The 22,409-nt window shown below is 32.2% G+C and overlaps 1 protein-coding gene across 1 annotated transcript in view; it reads right to left on the bottom strand.

Moving 5' to 3' along the window:
* Positions 1-22,409, bottom strand: part of nAChRalpha2 (nicotinic acetylcholine receptor alpha2) — a 172,716-nt gene that overhangs the window by 26,332 nt on the left and 123,975 nt on the right. The window lies entirely within an intron of this gene.

Below are 22,409 nucleotides of genomic sequence, written 5' to 3' on the forward strand. Positions count from 1 at the left end.
AATTTTGAGGAACCGTTTCAACAATGATCAGAAAAATTGGCAAACTCTGATAAGAAACGATCGATTTGTAGTCAAAAATACCAGCAGTATGGCAGATCGAACCCACTGATCACTTGGTGCTAAACATACACGCTACCATTAAGCCATACTGATGGCTATATAAAAAGCTGGACTAATTAAAATACTAAATGATTAGAATACTTAGATAATAACCACTAGACTAATTAGACTAAACCTAAACGCATAAAAGCACGAAAAAAAATATTTTTAAATTTTAAAATTTGTTTTAAAAGTATTTAAAAGCAATAATGGAATATAGGAGATAAAATAATTATAAATAACCAGAGGAAAAACCAAGGAAAAAAATAGATGAAAACTGTCACGTAGGAAAGAACTGTTGTTTTTTTCTAAAAAATTCTCAAAAAAAAAATCTTAAAAGACGGTAGTTAAAGATTATAGATAAACCATCGGCTTTAAAATACGAATTATAAGTATTTAAATGCAATAAAATCACAATCGATATGAAATAAAAACAACTAACTATTGATTCCAATATTCCCTTTGAGCACAGCAACACTAGGCTTTAAGATAAAATTTGAGACTAAAAATTGCACATTTTTTTAAACGCTCATATTTATATGTGTTTCTTTTCGAGAATAGTTTTTCAAGAATTTCTCGAGAAAAATTCCAAGCCGAGAATTCTCTTTTGTCGAGAAATTCGCCTACTTCTCTGGATTTTTAAAATAAAATCGCATAAACGAAAGTGAACCAACAAAATCATTATCATATTCGAATTTCGTGGGTTAAATGTAGTAAATATTGATTAGCTCCGCGCTGTTAACTAAAAAATGTGATTTTATTTTCAGTGTTTTATACAAATAATAATAAAAAGATTGTTGTTTCTGAAAATAAGTATTTAAGAAGTTATAAGAGCCGCAAATTTTCTGACTGATATTATTATTTATGTTTATACAGACTCATACAAATTGTACAGCATTTTTCGCATTATATTTTTTATATCTTTATATTCACAATCGAATTTTCCCGTCCAAGTTAAACGATTTAATTTCAAGTACCTTGCATATTGACCAAATACGAACAGCTTAAATTTAAAAACGAATTAAATAGATTCCCCATCTCTCCACGGCGAGTTTTGTCTCGTCTACAGGGTGAACGAACACACTTTTCTTTTCATTTTTCGCAAGAAGTTCAAAATCGACGAACGGCAAATACGCTTAGGCTCGCTCGAATTCACAATCGCATTGACTCTGCGTTAATAAATTGAACGAGTCACATCAACTGGAAAAGCTACTTAGTTGAGCTTTCGCGCTTTTCCAGTATCTCTGCGTCTGTCGGACGAAAGTTGCCGTTATAGTGTGTGTATACATATATGTGCACACACACACACAAAGACAGACTGAAATACCACCCTTTGTTTATTCAAGTACTAGTGTCTGAATGTGCACTTGATAAAATGATTTGAATCTTATTATCACAGCGTCTCAACTCCTCTCAATACAAATTCCTTTGATTTTATACATGTACATTTGCTTTCGTGAGATGGGTTTGGGTTTGATGTGTGCAATTCTGTATTAGCTATATTTAATATGAAAATACATATACGTATATATGTACATATGTGTATATTAAACTACCGGCAATTGTGTCGAAAACACAGGTTACGGATTTAACGCGATCGTTGAGCCCAGCCGCCGAAAGCGTATCAAATATTTACGATCCTCTAAAATGTGCAAGTTAGCCGATGGCGTGCATTTTATACGAAAATTGTTTCAATTTTGCACTGTCGTAAGTTACATCGAATGATTACAATTCAGAAAATAAACATAAATAAATCAAACAATGGATATATACAAACCATATACATATGTACATGTATTTCACATTTTTTTTAGTGGTTTATGACATTTATGGTAGTAAGATTTTTTAAATGCATTTTTAAATCAATTACCTGCAATGACTTTTGTCATTGGATATTAGCTTTTAGTGCTAAAAAGAACACCAATACAAAGCTTTTTTTATGAAAATTATTTTATTTTATTATGATATTGTAGCATAGAGGTGGGTTCAGGATCCAAATTAAAGGCCAAAGTCACTTCACAGCATATATTCAACGATCACAGAGATCCACATCTAATCACTGCTTATTGAAGAAAATATTTTGATCTACCGTGTGTACCTCCTTATAAAAGACAAGTTGCCCAGCACAGCTTTCCCGATCCATTAATGTATCTATTGTCTAGGGCCTAGACTCTAGGCATTTAAATGTCTATTGTTTACGCACGCACTCGCCCCGGTTTGTGAGAACTCCAGCGTATCCTTTGTGCGGGCACTTACTGAGTCCCGTTTGCCTAATCCGGGGTCTATATTGTTCACCCACGAATGCACTTAGATAGTGAATACTCTCTCTCTCGTGCTACCACGTTACAGTATAATTCAAGTTCCAGAATTTTGTGTTTTGTCACTTAATTTAGAGCAGTCTTATTCTTCAATGCGAAGTGCATTTAGTAATTTCACTCCGCTGATGTCACTGCAGGCTTGCCCGGCAGCAAACTTAAATATGTTCTTGTCGATACCCTCATTCCTGAGAATCGCGACTTCTATTAGTCTTTCAATGAGGAGTGTGGACGTTCCAGAACATCTCTCTCCAACAATTTATATGAGATGAGAATAAATGAGAGTGAAAAAAGTAACTTTTTTAAAACTTTTTACCTGTTTAACCTGTAAATTGTGAAGGGGTGGTAGACAGACGTGTTTGACACAAGATTCCAATTTCATTTTTAATGAGTTGGTTGACATTAACTTATGTATATACTTCAATGTTAGCTTATCGGTAAGATATAAAAGCGAACTGAAGAGTGGAAGTGATTCAAAATCAGATCAAAACTTTTAATGGGCAGGAATGTCACTGAACTAACAGAGTGAAGCTAGTAAAATAACTTATAATGAGTATTAGTTTCTTTGTGGTACATTTTTTACACGGAACACTGTATTGAACACTGAACGCTGTATTAGAAAAATATAAATACATAGAAGGTTTAAATAATAATATTTTTTTGGCAGTGTAGATGTTTTATTCATGTATTTATTTATTTATTTATTTATTTGGAAAATTTACAGTTTATTAAGTTACATAGTTTGTTAGTAAAAAAATACAATTATTTATATTTTATATATTGGGCTATAGTGAGATTATGAGTAGCCCCGATTCGTGGCTATGACATGGAATTAAAATTGATTCGTATTAGAGCTTTCAGTGAGAGATAAATGTCGAGTTTTTGAAGGATGAGTGAAAAGAAGAAGGGATGAAAAAAATAGAAGTACAGTTAATTTTATTGGACCAAAGTACACTTTTTTGGATGAAAATAAGAAAACTACAAGGAAAAGCGTAGTACATTGAATGAATGATATCCTTATTAGAGCGATCTTTACTTTGTCGAAAAGTTTTGATTTATTTTTTATACGTAAGTACTTATGTAATATAGCATAATTTTTTTAATTTTATTTTAACATATGTATGTATATACATATTATACCACCCCAATCCTTAATATGTCTGACTTTTTTTTACATCTGAACAATATTTTATATTTTATTTTATTTTATACATATGTACATATGTATGTGTCTAAATACCAGGAAGGCCGCACAGATAAACTATGTAAATGCTTAAGGTCAATTACAAACACCAAAAAGCAATCATTACATTTTTAAAGTATCATAGAGACATCTATGGACAAATTTGTGAGAAATACATACAGTATACAGAGTCGGTAGCATATTTATATAATAATCAAAAAATTCGAGATGCTATAAATTTGAATTTGATATTGAACGAGAAACAGGATAGGTTGCCAATTTGTTGGGACCGTTTCAACAATGGAATCAGACAAATTGGCAAACTCTGATAGGAAACAATCGACCTTGAGTCACATACATACATATATCCAATGCCTGGTCAGTAACACCGGACCAGGGAATGAACCCATGACTTCTCTGTTGAAAGCAAACCAATGAGATATAATGCTGGGTAATATATAATGGGTCTACGTGACGAGCCAGAATGTTAAATTACAGAAAACACAAATATCGGAAGGCAAAGATCTAAAATCGAAAGATCTTAAGTCGAAAGATCAAAAAAAAGGGTGCATGGTAAACAGTACATACTCACTTAATTTGCGCGAGCAGGGTACAACAGGAACAAGAGAAACAGGCTTTTCCTCCCGTATTCTGCGCGCGCACATTAATACGGGAGGAAAAGCCTGTTCCTTTTGTTCCTGTTGTATCCTGCTCACGCAAATTAAGTGAGTATGTACCGTTTACCATGCACTCTTTTTTTTTGATCTTTCGACTTAAGATCTTTCGATTTTCGATCTTTGCCTTCCGATATTTGTGTTTTCTGTAATTTAACATTCTGGCTCGTCACGGAGACCGATTAAAAAAATGCGATCTTAATTATTATATTCAAAGAAAAACGACCGCAAATTAGTCTTTTTTTTACTTCATTGCTCAACTACAGCTTCTATAGTTTCAATAAACACCAAACACATATAATATTTTTAGCAAACTAAAGTTCTAAGAGTATTGAAATATTCACAATCTCAGTAGTGGTCTTTTGAAAAAGCGTACTTTAAACAGTGCTACAGCACGAGACGAAGACATTTGAGTGCAATTTCAAATCATGGGTGTTGTGTGAACTATGCACTTCATGAACTCGACGACAAAGACTCGTTCAACAGATCTCTCTTTTTATACTACTCTAGTAGAAAGTTTTCTTTATTTTTATACACAGTATATGACTCCGAAACAAAACTCTGAATACTTTTATGAGAGATCTTTTGTCGAGCTTTCACCTGCACGTTTCTACATCGCAAAGCTTCAATACGGTGTAATACACTAAGCGGAAAAAAATACACACACACAATGTTCACCGAGAAATGGGATTTTCGCAATTCCACTTATAGAATAATCTCAGTCGTCCGTTGTCGGCTTACAAGACGTTGCTATTTCTTACATTCAACCCTTTCGCCGGTCGTCGACGGGTTAAGCGTTCCCTTGAAGCGGAAAAGCCAAATCTGCGCGGAAGGCAAAAACTTTCCATTTTCACCGGAGAGAAGTGGTCCAGAGTTGTGAATAGATTCCATCGGACAGGTAAAAGGGATTCCTTTCAGCGTCGCCACCAGCAAAAAGAGAGTTGGAAAATAACATCTAAATATGTTTTAAAGGTCGACGATATTTAACTGGGGGGAGGATTTGGGGTGGGAAAGTAGGGGAGGTATATATGTAGGTGCGAAAGCAACGCCCACTCACACAAATGGTACATTTTGAAATTCATTCGCGTATCTCTCCAAAAGGTACGTGGGTACCTTTGGGTTGTTAATGAAATAGATTCAGTCGGCCCTTCACTTTGGTATCGAATTAAAATTTCTGAAACTCGTGATCTCAATACTCATATGTAGACACGTCCTGTCAAATAATTGGAAAACCTTTTTAATATTGAATTTCGGTGACAAATTATACCTTGAATATTTCAAATTTGACAGTTAACATCAACATGGATACAAATATGAAAAGGCTTTTGATTAATTGTCGTAATAAGTTGTCATTTCGAAATTGTTTTATATTTCAAATGTATCATTATAGTGCTTTGTCTGACAAAAACACGATCTGTAAGTCGTTAGATTTAAGTGCAGACTCTATGAAATTTCTATCTGTTTCTGAGAAGTAGAGATAAAAGATAAATCACTTATTCAGAAATATTCTGTAAATGTTGGAAGCAGTACTGAAAGGTTGATTTCCGAAGAAAATGTAATCTCAGACTTGTTTGAGACTCATCTTGGGAATACAACTCTACCGATAGTGAAATTTGATTTGGGTATTATTTCGAACCTTTGAAACTTTTGGTTTGAGACATAAGATAAATAAAACTAAAATAGATTTGTGTGAGAATCCGATTTAAACTATCTATCTTACTAATTATAAATTATAAATTGGCCGGCATTTAATCGGTCAGTAACTTTAAATGTTTTCAATCGGTAAATATACGTTTATGTACATACATATATAATAAATGCTCACTAAATAAAATAATATTCATTAGTAGAAAAATGATAAGTTTTTTTTGATAGATTCGACATTTGACATTCAAAGTTCTATTGCGCAATTACATACACTTTGAAACCAAAAACTAATCATTGATTATCTAATTTTATAAAATGGACATTTTGTTGAGATTGATAAAAGTATTTTCCAGGGTTGTGGAGTAAGACCAAAATTTATCGACTTCGGCTTTATTTTATGATTCGACTCCGACTCCAACTTTAACGATTTTAGTAAGATGTATTTTTCTTGTCAACGCATAAGATTATTAGTTATCAAATTAATAGCGATTTCCAAAATATAAAAAAAAAAACAAAATACAGAAATTTACGTGTAACCTAATTTATTAAATTATTGGTAATGAAATAGGTATAAATAAAAAGTAAGTACATTCATAGTATATGTATGTACATATGTGTATGAATTTCATACCCAAACAAATCTATTTAATAAAAAAATTATGAAACCGAGGAAACATCAGTTTTGGCCAGAACACTCAAAAATATGTGCAGTTCGACGATTTTATTTATAATTTAATTTAAATTCACGAATTTTCTAAAGAAATTATTAAACTTAAATTTATCAGATTTGCTTCGATTAAATTAGAGACTAAGTAAACGCATACTGAAATACTATTAATAAAAAAATAAGAATAAAAAGGATTCGGAGTCGGTTGCTTTTTATGACTCCGACTCCACGATTTCGACTCCGAATCCACAGCCCTGATATTTACAGACTATATAAACAAATTCGCATATTCTTACTTAATAATTAAATTGAAAAGTAACAGATCAAATAGTTTTTAAAAGCTTATCAAATATGTAGTCACTTTCTTTCTACACACAGACGACAAGAGGATTTTTTAAAAGCACTCATTTAAATTTAATTAACTTAATAACTAATTAGTTTCCAAGACTAATTTTATGACGAAAGAAAATGAAGATGCATCCTTGAGCACGTTGCAGACGATTCGTTTGAGAAAAACTGAGATTAACTGTTTTCCTTAAACATATACATACATAGACGTATTATACGTCTTATATCTAATATATTTTTTTCGTTATTCCCTTTCCACTTCCCGGATAAAAGGCGAACCTAATGGACGGGAATAACGAATGGCCTTCTGTTCGATTGTCTTACGATATCAACAAGGTTGTGTGTATCGCAAACAAATACGTTTCGCTTATAGGTACATCCACTTCATTGTATTACGCATACATATACGACTGTATATTTGTATATAAATATATACATACATATGTACACATAATAACACCGTATAAAAAAGGATACGTCTAATAAATAATGGCAAATATTTGTTTCGCATCCAATAAATGCGAGCATTCAATGTTATTGCCCTTATAATCATGTACTACATAGTATAATCGGGAGTTTCGTATAAACACATCTACGTACAAATTTTGCGTAACATTATTGATTCACATATAAAAATTAAAATAATATCTATCAGAGACATGTATGTATAATATATAAAATAATAATATAAAAGAATCGTTTTTATGCGGTACATTTGAAGTCGTAACAAATCATCATTTACTGCGAGTGTATGTACATAGAAAATGATGTTCTTGATAAAGCTTCTAATAAATTTCAGCTCTCGACTTATTCTAATCTTATAAAAATTGGATCGGCTCTTAAAGTAGACGTCTGAAATTCTGACAGTATAAATCTCAAACAAGGCAAAGTCTCGTATAGTAAATTGTATGGATTTTTATGTAAAGCTTGTCCATTTATTTAGAAAACATCTAAACTAAATCTAACCTGACATGCAAGAAAATGAAATATTTATGCAATCGTAAAAATAACGATCAAAACTACGGCATTTTCCCAATGTGTCTTTAAATTTTGACTTGTCGGTATTTTAGCTTATTGTGATTTCGGCTTATCGATATTTCGACTGTCGGGATTAAAGCCGGCAACCATTTTTACGGATATAAAGTAATTACATTTTATTAATTACTTTCCTCAGTGTTTACTCTACTTTGTTGGCTTCCATTAAAAGTTAAGCGTCCAAGTAAATACTGACCTGTCAAGGTTGAATCATTCGGCAAAGAACTAGTAATATATGTATTTCATATTTTATAACATTATGTGTATGTATTTTTGTACCTATACATACCTATACATATCTATTATAAGAATTTCTTTGAAATTTTACACCTTAGACAAAATGCATCTTCTTATTGTAATACTTATTATAATTATTGAAAATTTGACACATAAAATGATGTTCATAAAAAAAATTCTCAAGGCAATTCTGACAACTATTAAATGAATGAATCTTTCTGAAATAGCAACTACAATATTTTCATTTCTTAAAGAAATCCTAATTTCTCTACATATGTATATATCTATAAGGGAGGGTAAAAATCCTAATTTAAATGAAATGGTTGAATCCTCTTGTATTGGTGTATAAATAAGTATATCTCTCTATTTATTTTTATTTATTAATTCATAAAAAATATTCATCGTTGTCCAAAAATTTCAACAAACAATTTCCCCATTCACGGGGAAAAAACGCTTCCCCCCACACAAGGGGAGTTTCGAGCGAAACGGCGACTTTGTATTCTAATTAATCAGTAAAGACTTCAAATAAACTTCAATAGGTGTACATATAATAAGCGTTATTTTTTAAATAGTAATAAAATACTTTGTACAAAATTGAAACAATTCTTTCAATAGAGATAGAGAGACTTTTTGTCGAGATAAATTATTTAAAACTGGGCATTGTTTAAAATCAATGAAATTTTTTACAATACGTTCCCTCGATACGACGAAGATTTTCGTCTGGATCCATCGATGAAAATTTAAAATTCGCGTTTTTCGCTCTGGCCTAATGTATGTAATTATTTTGATTTTGATTTTTAAATGCTTTTTATTATTACGTAATTATGTTCACAACACATTTTATATATATTTTAATAGCTACTGATCTACTGATCATATTTATGTTAATGTACAGCATAATAGGAAAAAGCTCTCAAAAACCGATTTACAATTCTTATAAATAGTAAATTTTGTAAATATTATTAACTAAAGACACTCCAAAGTCGACGATCTAAAGCAGATTATGTTAAGGTAATCTGTGTTTATACCTGGGTTGGGTTGACAAGTGTGTTAGTATGGGGATTAGCGATTCTGTCATAGAATCTACTGGTTACTTTGTTAGTAATGTCAACATACATACATGGGTGTGTTGTGTTATAAATTATTTTTAGTGATTTGCTTTGTATTATTTGGAGCTTTGTTTTGTATTATGAATATGAGTGTAGTAAGTTTTATGATATAATTTTGTTTTGGCGCTATATTCTTCTGATATTTATATACATTGTATGTATATCTGGCATCTGCAACACATCTGTTTTTATCGAAAAACCAAAAAATCAACATCGGATCCAATCTAATTTACACACTAAAATCCGACATGAAATATGACATGCCAGTTCGATATAGCAGATTGCAACTTTCAGTGCATGGACTGCACTGCGACACGTTTAATTTTCAATTTCGCCTTCACGCGCAATCAATTCCAACCCAAAAAATCATATTTTTGTTCAAAATTTCCACGGAAAACAATCGTAAAATGCACACATCCGGAATATTCATGCATTCTGCTCAGTCTGTCGGCCTCAATTAACGCCGTTTTCGGTCTCAATGACAAATGGCTGACTAGCTCCATTATTAAGTCGTCGTCGGGTATCGTTTTCGAATTTCCCACCCATTATTTTTGAAACGATAAATCCGCTTCACGTACAGAAACGTTCGATAATCGAAATACAATAGTTCCGACGTACAAAAAACGAAAAAAAAAAACAAACCAATCGGAGATTTATTATTTAGACACACACTCGACAATACATACGTAAGGCATTCGTAAAGCTACCAAAACATTATCATTCGTAATCATTTCCTTTTTGAGATTTGTTTTATCAAGCAATCGCAACAATGCTGGAAAATCATCATGTGTGGCTTTACGTATATATGCTTGTGAGTTTGAAATTACTCTTTACAATAAATTTTTACTTTGAAAGACTTGAGAAAGATCTGATATTATTAAGACTACCAAAAATAATTAAAACCTGAACCTAATTGAGAGCTGTCATCGCTATTTTATTTACATAGATATATACTAGGAAAGTCTATCAGGTAAACCCCAATGCACGTTTCTCGCAAATTTCAAACATTGCAGTATCTTTTATTACATAAATCGCTGAATTTCGAGATGCCGAAGAACACGAAATTAATTATTGATTAATTAACGAATTAATTCATAGAGACATCTATAGATTTAGACTTGTACATACATTTTTACATATTGTAATTACATAAATCAAATTCAGATATTGGTGACATAGTATGTTTTTGCCATTTTTATGGAGGATCCGTTTCAACAATGAAATAAGATAAATTGGCAAACTCTGATAAGAAACGATCGACTATTACGAGCTTTAGTACAGGATCGAACCCTCTCGGTGCTTAACATAAACTCAACCACCGAGCCATACTTATGGTTTATGTAATATGTTAATTACGATTATTTTTCATTAACGACTTAGCGGACACAATTAAAATTTCTATCGGGGGCCAAACCTCGCAAAATGGCGAAGTTTTGAAGCGATCGGAAGAGTTTTAGAAGGTTTGTTCACAACAATCGCAAAGTGAAACTAGTATAAACTTTGGAAAAAGACAATGCATTGAAGAAAAACACTTTTTATGAATGGATTAATCATTTCGATGAGGAAGATCACATATGACAAATGCAATGAAGATCGTAAAATTCAGATTCTAAAGAAAATATCAAACCTGTGCAAATGATGCTTGAACTTTGGGCATGTCAAAAAGATCAGCGAGAGCAATATAAATTTAAGCTTTACCTAAACAAACTTTCACTGCGATAGTTGCCGGAGTCATAGAGCAAATTGAAACTTTTTGCAATGCTGTGTATATAAATAGAGAGTGGAAATGGAAAATTTATTAATTTTTATATACATACATACATGTACATATTTATGTATATACCAGGAAGGACTAATATATAAACCCAATGCGCTTTCCTGACCAATTACCCATCAAAAATTACAAATACAATTATATTTATACAAAATCAAAGAGAAATTTATGCGAAAATTCAAATGCTACAAATTTGAAATGCTATAAGCCTGAATTTGCGAGAAACAGGATAGATTGCCAATTTGAAGGAACCGTTTTAAGAATAAATCAGATAAATTAGCAAACTCTGATATAAAGCGATCGACCTGGAGTCCAATATACCCAAGGTCTTGTCAACAACACTGGGCCAGGCATTGAACCCATGACCCCTCAGTTGATAGAATTACATGTTAACCACTGAACTATGTTACTGGTAATTTAAATGTTTGAACTTATAGATAAATTCACAACTGTTTGCGGTTTGGAGGAAAATACGCGATTCTTATCGCTTAGATATTCTGACCAATAGGGACCGCATAAATTGAAGTTGGCATATTTTGTTTGCCTGGAATTTGAACAATAGTTTGCATATTTCATATATGTACTACTGAAATGAAATATATAAATGAAACATATGTACATATATATCTTGGGAAATAGACTACTAAATAAAATTTGAAGTCTGTTTATACTAATTTTCTTTACAAATTTTAAACCCCCTCTCCTATTGCACGTATCCTGGAATTCCGGAGATGATTTACAGCTACTTTTAAAATTCAACGTAGATTTGAATGGTGCGGTATCGGTGTGCCAACTAACGGCAGAGGCGATCGTTAACAATTAGCTGTGCCCGTTAATTGCTCGCCGGTGCAAAGTTAATGCATTATCCGAGCGATTTAACGGGCACGTCCACTTAACGGCGTTATTATTTAATTGTCCGTTTCTTATATATATATGTATATATCTGTATGTATCTGCATATATGTATATGTATGTATTATACATCCAATTCAGTCGTTGTGAATGTTTAATTCGATCCGACGACGATAAAGGCGCCGCGCCGTATAACGACCGACCCGCTAATCTGGTTAATGCCACCGTTAAAAGAAAAATTGCACGAAAAGTCGCCTCGGAACGACCCGGAAAAACGAGAATAAAAATAAAATAATAATAATGTACGGAGGCCGCTTTGATTCGAATGTAATGCTATTTTAAGCACAATAGGACGATGTTTCCTCAGACTTATGTTGTGAAAATGGCTAATTTTTTGCGCACTAAAGCTGAGGGGTAGCAACTCGGCAATTTTATTACCGATATAATAGAATAAAAATTGAGCTTGTGATAAAGCAATATAATACGCATTGAAATTGAGCTTTGAAGTATTTTAACGTGATAATGCAAATCCGTGGCAGTTTGCCTTGTGCGTTTCCGTTTAATATGATTAAAAGTTCTTCCTGAAAGTATAAATTTATAGTTTTACTTTTATAAAGTTTTAAAGTGAATAAAATAAGATACTTTTAAAATGTGAACTTGAATAAGATCTAAATTTATATTTATAGGCAGAGTTGTAGAATTGAACTTGGATTCATGAGTTTAGTCAGTCGTTAAGAGGGCTGTACACCCGAAACCTTAATTTTGTTGCCGTTCCTTTCTTCGATATATATATTGAGCGAATGCATATATTGAGTGAATGCGACAATATATATCAATATATATATTGAGTGAATGCGACAGTTTCGCTTCGACCAGATAATACGTATTTTAAATCGACAAAATCGTGGTTTCGTATTCTCCTATTTTCTCCTCCAAAACTGGACCAATTTAAAAAAAAATTTCATCATCGGTGTGAGAAAGCTATTTTCTGTGCAACTATTTGCGTATTTTTTTTTAAATCGACTGTTAAATAAGCAGGCTCGACTCCTTTCGTGGGTTTAAAAAAGAGGCGATTTTATATATGTTTGGCGGCTCCTAGTTCCTATAAAAAATAACTAATCAAAAAAATAAAACAATAGATGCAACCCAATGGTAGATATCCATAGCATATTAAAAAATAATTTCTCAAGTGCCATAATTGAGGAAGGGAGAAGTCTAATACGTTTGTATGGTCAAGGCGTTGGTGTCCAGCCCTCTTAAGATAAAAGATAATAAAATATTATAATAAGGTTACAAACGTGTTCATGTCATTCAGATTTAATTATCAACATATAATACACTACTTGAATTACTTAATCGTGTAAAAGTTGAATAAAAAATACAAGACTGAACTTTGTCGATACAATTTGTAGTCCAAATTCTAAATTAGACTACTATGTACATATAATCTTATATATAAAACACTAAAGTTTAAAGTTAATTCAAAGGATTCGAAGTTCCCGGGGGCGTAGGCGCCGAAGGTGAAGCCCTAGAGCCTCGCCCCCTAGGGGCCGCAGACGCCGAGGGCGGAGCGCTAGGGGGCGCAGACCCCGGGGGTGTACATATAATTTTTTATAAGAGACTTACTATATATGTTTGTTTGTTCGTGACAGTCTATTAAATAAAAAAAAACAAAAGAGTATTCAAATAAATTTATATAAAATGAAACTATTCAAATAAATTTTATTACAAATGCCTAGTGAAGTCGGGTAATAAAGCCAGTATATAATATTATAACAAGTTTGCTCGTTCAAAGTAAATTTGAAACTGTAATTTTGATTAATGGATAGAACACAAACATTCATTTTCATATGAAGATGATAAGAAGCGGTCGATCTTGGAGTTGCGCATCCAACAGACAGGGATTGGACCCATGACCACACAATTAAAAGCATTATATGCTAACCACTTATCTATGCTGCTGGTTTATGATGGTTGTAGTTTAAGTCTAGAACGTCCTATGATTCGTTCAATATTTTGAGACCTTCAAATAGTTGCATTCAGTCGAAGTTCAGATAAATATTTTTCCTTTGTAAGGTCTCACCTTGAATTTGCCTCAATTATCTGGTCACCTTTTTATTTATCCCATATTAATTGTATTGAGAAAGTTCAACTTAAATTTATTGAATCCTTACGCTACCTTTTTCCTATCTATACCCATTCTACTGTTTCCGACATTTTAAAAATCCTTTCTTTTAACAATCTTTCTGTCAGGCGACGACATAATGATGCTATATTCTTCTTTAAGCTCATAAATGGTTTCCTTGATTGTTCTGATTTATTGAATAAGGTTAATTTCAGAATCCCAGTTCGGTACTCTAGACGCGTTGCACTCTTTTCACTTGATCCTTTCAATACTAATTCCCAAAAATATTCTTATCTGCAGCGCGTTTATCGTATGTTTTTATTTGGTATTTCCCTACATCAATTTAGGTCTAACATCTAGAGAATCTTGACCGATTGATTCATCCATTCATTCATTTCCAATATTTCCAATATTTTTATACTTTAGTTTAGTTATGTAATGTGCTATTTAATCATATTATAGCTTTCATTCTTTTCCTTTTCATTTGTTTATTTTGTATTTACCTTTTTCATTTGTTTTATATTTGTAAATTTCAATTTCTTCTTATATTCTATTATATAACCTTTTCCAAATATTTTAATACTATAGTTTAATTATGCAATGTTCTACATATTTTGTCATGACTTTATTCTTTACTTTTTAATTTGTTTTCCTTATATTTATCTTTTTCATTTTTGTAAAAATCTATTATTGGACTCGGATGTTACATATATTATTTATTTACTCTTTGTTTTTTTATACATATCTATGTACATCCTGTCTGTTGATTTTTCAATAAATAAAATAAATAAATAAATAAAATAAATAAAGATAATGAAGCTTATGTTTTATTAAATATGCGCGGGTTTGTCAGCGTGCCTTTGTCGGCGCGGCATTGTTGTGCGTGACTTTGTCGGGTCGCCAAATAAATATATACTGAAACAGTGTATATTTACTATCAAACAAATATTTTTGGAAACATTACATATACATATGTTGTAATAACGTATAATTTTTGCATTAACCGTGCATTCGAATTATACTCATTAGTTGCTTTTTAATTTGGTAACTAACGTAAGCGATTTTTTCATGAAAAAAAATACAAATTAAAAGCACAGCTAAGAAGTAGTATATAATAGATTAGGGAGTCAAGTTTGAAACTCTTTCAAAGAGAAAATTCTCAACAGTCGCCTAGTGCTTATAGTCAAGTCGCCCTCTCTAGCATGCAATTCTACGATTTTACAAATTGCAATACTCAAACGAATGCATCGAAACAGCTTATGCATTTACAAATTGCCGACTTCGAGTCACTGTACTTTGCATAATATTTTCCTTGCGTGGGCACGCGAAAGCCTGCACTGCATTTCAATTAGTTTCGCATGTTTTACTCTCGTTTAATTGGAAAGTGCGCGTTTCTTTTTGCGTCGAACTGAAAACTGCAGTTGTAACTGCTACATTGCACATACATAGGTCTAAATACACGTATTCAAATATGTATGTACACTATTTGTGGGTTTATTTGAAACAAGAGGTCTCAAAGGGCACCGACCGAGCGTTGCAGCAACAACCGTCGACTGTTTCAATTAGACAAAGGCTTGTATAATAAATAGGAAAGTTGAGCAATTAAAAAGTTCAATGGTAGCAGAATGGCTGGCTGACTGCAGTCTGAATGTGCATTATGCATTCGGGATGGCTTTCCTCCGGATCGGATCGGCTAATTTCATTGAAAATTTTACTGTACGTTTTTCGCTACGGGTTTTAAACGCTGCTTCTGCTGGTCTCGTCTTTGTAAAGCATTAAGAATGGTAATTACGACCGTAGTCTAATGAAACTATCCGCTTTAATTGTGAACCGTGAATGATGAAATTTTTCAGTCTGTTTGAATTTTGAGATTTCTGCGCTCAATAAAATTTAAAAGCGAAAATCTAGGATGCAAAATAAATTTTTACTGAGATAATTTCATCTTACAGGTCGAGGATAGTGTTGTTATAAAACAATGTAGAAATAGTTTTTTTTTTAATATTATATGTACTTGATATTTCAAAATTAGACTTGCACGTAAAGTATCAGTAAAATCCTAATATATTTTCTCAAATTATAATTTTACGATTTTCTATAAAAATTTGACGGCCAAAAAATTTTCGAATTGATTCTGAATCACCACTTTTTCTCGAAAATTAGATTATATTTATAAACACATATTTTTGTTAATTGATTTTAATACTACAGTACAAACATATGTACTAAATGTACATACTGTAGATAGACTAAATGTAAATGTTATATAAATTTACAGTTCAATTCAAGTCGAAATATTATATTATAGCATATTTTTTAAAGATTAAAGAATTAAGTACATAAATACAAACTGAAAGAAATAACTTTTGCTTTAGATAAGTAGGTTTTTAAGCACCCCATTAAGTTTTGAAAAAAAATCTCAAGGCATAAATCAGTAGAGAGAATATAGGTAAACTTTTGGTGAACCAATTCAATTTAAAGATTTTTCAATTTTATTTTTAAAAAGGTATTTTCACTCATCAATACGAAACATTATGAAGCAAATGTAGTACATCCGAAGATTTTTTTTCATCAACCAGCAACATATGTACATATATTAGTGTTTTGCTTGTATTGCTTTCACTCAAGGGTCACGGGCTTAATCCCTGACACAGTGCTGTTAGGCAAACCTAAGATATATGTATTTTGATCGTTCCGTATCAGAGTTTGCTAATTTATCTGATTTCATTGTTGTAACAGTTCCAACAGAATTGGCAACCTACCGCCGTTTCTCACAAATTTGGATTTCTAGAATCTCTTATTTGTTGATTATTATTAAAAAAATGCTACCCAATTATATTTTTTACATAAAATATAAATATATGTATGTATTTTTCATACAAACTTGCTTTATATCGAATTTGTTCATAGATGTCTCTATGGGGTCTACGTGACGAGCCGGAATGTTAAATTACCGAAAACGCAAATATCGGAAGGCAAAGATCGAAAATCTAAAGATCTTAAGTCGAAAGATCAAAAAAAAAGATGCACGGTAAACGGTACATACTTACGTACATACTCACTTAATTTACGCGAGCAGGATACAACAGGAACAAGAGGAACAGGCTTTTCCTCCCATATTCTGCGCGCGCACATTTATACGGGAGGAAAAGACTGTTCCTCTTGTTCCTGTTGTATCCTGCTCGCGCAAATTAAGTGAGTATGTACCGTTTACCATTTACCCTTTTTTTTGATCTTTCGACTTAAGATCTTTCGATTTTCGATCTTTGCCTTCCGATATTTGCGTTTTCGGTAATTTAACATTCCGGCTCGTCACGGAGACCGGTCTCTATGGTATTGTATAAAAAATAAAATTTGCTAAAATGGGTTTTTAGCTGTAATTAAATAAATTTGACGGAAAGATGTTTTGATAATTTGGATGAATACTAAATATAATTATCAAAAAACATTTTTCCGGTGGACAATCCTCTTGAAGATAGGGAAAGTATTTGCCATTTTTTCAACTTTCAACACAATTCGCCATGTTGATGAAGATCGTAATTACTCACTCGAAATCCACACAAGAACTTAATAGAAAAGATTAAAATATTCAAAATACTATCCTTTTGACCAAAAAAAAAGTATTTTAGAAAGTAGGGGCCCTTCTACCGGGAAATCACAAGAATTCAAAATATTTAGGTTTGATGCGATTTCAATGCCGGGTACTGTACATATGATATTCAATCGTCAATCGATCCTTCAACCAGGCCTTTGAGCTTACACAAAATTTAATAATATTTAAAAAAAAATCAACGATAGTTATACACAATCCATTCTAAGCATACCCAAATAGTCATACATTTGCTAATACATAATACATCTCACACGGGCGACACGAAAGCTCAACTTAATCTCAGATTGATGGCGCAAAGCTTCGCAATTGATACTGTCAACCCTTTGCGTTACGATGCTAATACATCCCGTATTTGCTAACAATACAACGATCAAGCCGGAGCATCAGGACGAAGAGGAGCAAGTTTCGTCGACCAAGTTTACACTCGCCCCGGCTTTAATAATTGGCGTAATTAATTCCAGCGGTCAACGTGTTAACCGACACAGAAACATACACAGACAGAGAGAGAGATAGTTCAGATGCAATCTGAACAAACCGCACACGTACAACTGGAACTAGTGGGTTTACTCGAAATGAATAGCATTCGAATCGGATATCAACCCGTGGTGATGCGGTTCGTCTTTAACCCTTTAAGTGCTCTTCCGTATTCCACACGTTCCGTCAGTACTATCCAAAAACGCCTTCAGTAACATACACTCGACTCGACTTTCCGTTATTGAGCGTCGGTTGGTGGATTTCTAAAAAGGCGCCATTACAAATTCAAGCCGTGAAAAGTGGAGCCGAGAACGCCTTTTCTTGTATTTAAAACATATTAAACGTCGGCTGTGTAATGAAAGCCGGAAAAGCGCACGTTTTCCGTTAAACAAATGAGATTTTCATACATACATAGTACTGTGGGGTATGTTAACGTACCCGGTTTGTAAGTCCGTAAGCCGCACTGTAAATCTAGTATTTGATTTAAAATTCACTCTCCGAATGAGCAAAAGAAAAGTGCATCGTTGCACTTAGTTGAATCTCGCAGTGTCGTTTTATTTTCTGTGTTTTCCAAGTCGACTCAGCTAAGTCTTGAGAATGCGGTGAACACTTAAGAATTCGGAAAATAGATACATACATATTTATATGTATGTATACAAAGTGGCACTATTGGTCGGAGTGCATTTGAACATTTTAATTTAGAATAAATGCATTACTTAAAACATTTACAAGTGAAATTGGCATGTCATCTGAACTGTTTAAATGGTTTAAATTTTTTTGAAACTTGTATGTATGTTTTAAAATACGTATACAACATATCTGACAGCATTTTATTATGTGTATAAAAATAGTAAGATCAGCTTCTATTTTTTATCAGGCCTAAGTTAGAATACACTTTTAGTATATGGAATGTTATGTATTTTATTTTATTTTTAATACTCATATACCACAGTGTCTTTACAGGTTACCCTAATATGACATTGGCTAAATAATTTGAAAAATTGCTATGATTATTATTCTCTTTTTATAGATTATATCTCATTTTCTTATAATGAGAGTTTGAATAGAATGAATCTCACCACACTGGAGATGACAAGAAGGCGACTTCTTTCGATCGAAGTCTTTAAAATATTAAATAACCATTGCAATTTTCCTATGTCCAACTTATTTACATATGTTAAAGGACAACACTGATATCAGAGGTCAATCTTTCAGACTCCTAAAAGAAAAATTGAAAAAATTGATTAGAGATTCCTTCTTTTCAAACAGAGTGGTTAAAGTTTGGAATATTCTTTGGAACGTAGTAATTTCTGAAAACCTTTATATTTTAAAAAACATGCTAAATGTATTTCATAAGCTTAATGGGTTTTTATAATTCTTTTTCAATATCTTCATTTCTTTCTATATTTTCGTTTTCTTTTAGTTATCATTTTACTGTTCTATTTTTTTTATCTTCTTTTTTTTCTTTTATTTCATAATTTCTTTTTCTTGTTTACTTTTTCCTCTCTTTGTGTTGTATTTTTATTTTAATATTGATATCTTGAATGTTTTATTTTTTCTTCTCATTTAGTTTATGTTATTTCATTTAATTATTAAGAGGTGATATTTGCATCCAAAAGGGTTGCAAAAGGCTTTTTATAATCCTTCTTTTTCTATATCTTCAATTCTCTCCGTATTTTCGTTTTCTTTTAGTTATCTTTTACTGTTTTTTTTTATTTTTCGTGTTTACTTTTTCCAATCTTATTTTTATCTTGAATGTTTCATTTATTTTTTTATTTTTTTTAATTAAATTAATATACATAGTAAACCTCTCGGATCTATTGGGTTCGCCCCCTCCCCCAAAGGATGTTAAATTAATAAAAATAAATTTTTACAGCTCACTAGCAAGTGTGTCTTTCAATATACTAATGTATGTATGTATGTACATGTACATTTACATATTTATGTATGTAGCCACGATAGATTAAATTCAACATTTTAGAACAAACGGAACGAAATTGAATATTAAATTAATTCGGCTTACGTTTGATCCGATTATTGTTTCGATTCGGTATGGAGGAGCGTTTCTAATTAGATACTTTTGCACACGACGGGAAACGATATTAATTGGAGACGTTGCAAGCGTTTTCACAAAGGCTTCCCTTTCTCCCTCTCTTTGTGTTGTACATATAATACCTAAGTACGTAAATACACATATACGTGTTTTATTTATTGCCGGAGACCTTCGAGCTACATTTTTATTCCGGCAGAGGAAACGGAGGAAACACGCGATTACAAATGAACAGATTGAGCACTTGAAAGGAGACTTAATTCCCTACACTATCTGGCGCATGGCTACGGACTGAAGTGGCAGCGCGAGCTTTTCCTCGATAATTTTCCGGTACCATTGTGACTTTCCGGTACCATTAGTATATAGAGTAGGGCGGAAACAATCAGACGATTAGAAAATTGAAAATTTGCACTTAAAATAGAAATTAATTATTAACTAGATAAACCAAAGTATAATTATAATAGTATAAAACAAAGTAATTTTATTACAAGCTTTTTATTAGCTTCAATCTGTTAGTTGAGTGACATTCCTGCCCGTCAAAAATTGTGATCTGATTTTGAATCACTTCTACTATTCAGGTCGCTTTGATATCTTACCGAAATACGTGGGTAGGTAACATTGAAGGAAATTTATGTCAACCAACTCATTAAAATTACATCGGATTCTGGTGTCAGATTGAAGCGATACCTGCTAGCTATCCAAAGACATATTTTAACAGGATCCATTCAAAGACATCAATGGGAACTGGAATTGAATGCGTTATTGTGGCATTGGAACGCATATCGAGTTCAGCTAGTACATTATATAAATGGATAGATAATAATTATAACAAAATAATGACCAATGTGACCTGATAAGTTGCCCTAATGCGTCACATCAGGCATACAAATAAAAAAATAACACTAAAAATTGTCAATAATTCATCTCATTCAAATAGACTCGGGTTGAATCTCACGAAACTGACCGGTTTATTAACATGACAATAAACCAGGTCCAAATGTTTATCTATCACATTAAGAAACCGCATAGCCTTTACAAGAGACGAGCAATTGAAAGCAGACGTTTTCGCAGCAGTAGGTTGGAAAAGTAAACGATGACGGAAAGCTCTACCGCATTCAGGCACCCAAAACTCAAGTTCCGATAAAATTGAAGAGTTGGCAATACTTCCCTTTAATACTCTAAAGAAATATTTGGAAATGGCAATAATTCTTCTCGAAGACAGTGAGTCAAAGCCTTAATAGCATACCTTGTAAAAGGCAGTGGGAAATAAATAGGAGTAATATTTATATTTCCTAATATAAAGGCTAGATGCCTTTATTTTTTTTGAACTATTTCTATCAAGAGAGAGAATTTAATTTCAGTGGAACTCCAAATTACAGACCTAAACTCTAATATGCTCCGGACAAGCGAATTCACCATTATAGATGAATTATGAATTAACTGTGGGCTTTTATTTAGTTGATGAATACATACTTATTTATTATTTCCCAGTAATAATTATTTCCCAGTAAGTTTGTCATGAGCTCCTTGGGCTTTGACTCCTTAGCTTCACGTAGAAACAATCATCTTGGTAAGCTTTTTCTAAAAATTCTAAGGGGTGAATGTCATCTTCCTGAAGTTCTGTGTAATCTTAAACTTAGGGTACCTGAGAAACTGAGAGAATCCCGCTCCAGAACTCTATTCCTGCCTATTCGGGCCAGAACTAATGTGCTTGATGACTCACCCCTTTCAAGAGCCATTCGATTATTTAACCTGCTTTCTGGGAGCCTTGATATTTTTACTGCATCATACAGTTCTGTCAGGCAGCATATTTTAAATGACTTCTAGCTTCATACATATTTACACATGTTTTTTTCATTTTGTAATTTTATTATTTAGCATAATGTGTATGTATGTTGGTTTTATCTTTATTTATATATGTATGCTATTTTTTATTTTTATATATATGAGTAATTGTATATATGGATGGTGTACATATATGTTTATATAATTGTCTTTGGCCAGGAAGGCGCATTGGGTTTACCCATTAGGCCTTCTTGGTGTAAATTAAATTAAAAAAAAAAAAAATTACTTTACATTAGAACCGTTTTATTTTTGAAATACCAACAATCATTCATGTGAATGTTTCTACCCCACCCTGTACCAATATGTGGTAAACATATACATATATATATATATATATATATATATATATATATATATATATATAT

This window comes from Arctopsyche grandis, chromosome 7 (assembly GCF_051622035.1).
Source record: "Arctopsyche grandis isolate Sample6627 chromosome 7, ASM5162203v2, whole genome shotgun sequence".
Classification (NCBI taxonomy): Eukaryota; Metazoa; Arthropoda; class Insecta; order Trichoptera; family Hydropsychidae; genus Arctopsyche; species Arctopsyche grandis.